This window comes from Nannospalax galili, unplaced genomic scaffold (assembly GCF_000622305.1).
Source record: "Nannospalax galili isolate Female #2095 unplaced genomic scaffold, S.galili_v1.0 scaffold243, whole genome shotgun sequence".
Classification (NCBI taxonomy): domain Eukaryota; kingdom Metazoa; phylum Chordata; class Mammalia; order Rodentia; family Spalacidae; genus Nannospalax; species Nannospalax galili.
This window is the reverse complement of record NW_008353490.1, coordinates 10,054,441-10,055,991: the sequence shown is the minus strand read 5'-3', so window position 1 is coordinate 10,055,991 and position 1,551 is coordinate 10,054,441. Positions and strand designations below refer to the sequence as shown.

At 51.5% G+C, this 1,551-nt stretch overlaps 1 long non-coding RNA gene across 1 annotated transcript in view; it reads left to right on the top strand.

Moving 5' to 3' along the window:
• The first annotated feature begins 425 nt into the window (after positions 1–425).
• LOC103748134 overlaps positions 426–1,551 on the top strand; it is a 13,643-nt gene continuing 12,517 nt past the window's right edge. The window contains exons 1-2 of the long non-coding RNA XR_607888.3: positions 426–476; positions 1,041–1,176. This is a non-coding gene — a long non-coding RNA (uncharacterized LOC103748134). The remainder of the gene's footprint in view (positions 477–1,040; positions 1,177–1,551) is intronic.

Sequence of the window (1,551 nt, the reverse complement as noted above, 5' to 3'; positions counted from 1 at the left end):
GACACTGCCCCCCCCAATTTTTTTTATACTTAAGACTGAAGAAACGACAGGCCCCGTGCTGTGGTCAACTTGCCCACCATAAGACACCTGGGTGCCACTGCTAAGGCCTGTCCTGTGAATTGAGGCCAATGAAAATAAGCTTTCCAGTGCTGCTGTCAAAGTCATCTCACCGTCAGGTACTGGCCTCAGCTTGTTCCCTCTAGGTCTAGGGACCACAGCTTCCCCTTGGCGGCCCGCAGCTACTCCACTGTGGTCCACAGTCTCAACAGGCCGGCTGGCTGTCTGGAGACCGCACCCGGGACACAAAGCTGCTCAAATGCAGCTCCCACCGCAGCTCCGCCCCGCTAGACTCCCGATTCGCAAGTCCACCGTCTAAGCCCTGCCCGCGGAGCAGGCCCTGCCCCGGCCTGCCCCCTGCATCTGAACACGTCATCTTTGGGCGACTCCACGCCTCCCGCATTTTACCTGGACTGGAGGTACCGGGAACGTGAGGGGCAGGCAGTGACAGCTGTGTGTAGTGACAGCTGCCTTAATTTTCGTTTAACACCCACCCAGAAAGTGGATGACTCACTTTGCATGAATGTGTGTACGTGTGCGACCCTGCCGATGGAGGACAGAGGCAACTTTGGGAGTCGTCCTCACTAGCCACCCTGTCCTTCTGAGACCTGGTCTGCTACTGGGACCTGGGCCTTGCCTGAGGAAGCTAGACTGGCTAGTGAGCCCAAGGATCGCCTGCTCCCGCCCTCCACCTAATCCCCAGGGCTGGGATTACAAGCGCTCCCCACCACTCCTGTCTTTTTTAAGTGGGTTCTGGGGATCCGACTCAGATCCTCTGCACCTGGCGAACTGAGCTCTCTCTCCCGCCCCCAGGCAAATGATTCTTTATACCAGTAGCAGTTATAAATGCGGATATATCCTGGCATACAGCCCGTAGATCTGGAATCCTGAACTGAGGGAGGGGTCTACGGTAGAAGATAGGAGTTTATCAAAAATTCCAAAGGGGAGTATTTCAGGCACGTTATCTTCAACTCTTCCCTCAGGTTGACCACGGTGATCTTCCTGCCCGGGTTTCCCAGCCCAAGCCACCACCCCAGCCATTGTCCTCAACTCATTTTAAATATCACCGGAGAAGATACGTTAAACAGATCTGGCACATTTACAGATTTCTGTCATACGGTAAATTATATCCTTTTAATGGTGCCAAAGGCTTCTTGCCTGTTTCAGCCACATTTTCATGGTTCTAGTTGTGTCTTCCGTACCTGTACAAAAGCATCTAATGCCATTTGTCTAAAATGCCAGTCTGTACCTATCATCTTTCTGATATTCCTTGAATAAATTCTATTTTGTGAAAATCCCAGTTAAAATGCAATTTTAAAAATATAACCCTGGAGGCTGAAGAGTTGACTCAGTGGTTAAGGGCACATGCTGATCTGACAGAGGACATGAGTTCAGGTCCAAGCACCCACTTGGCTTCACTATCTGTAACTACACTTTTAGATGATCCAACACCCTTTTCTGGACTCTGTGGGAACCAGGCATGTGGTGCATTCA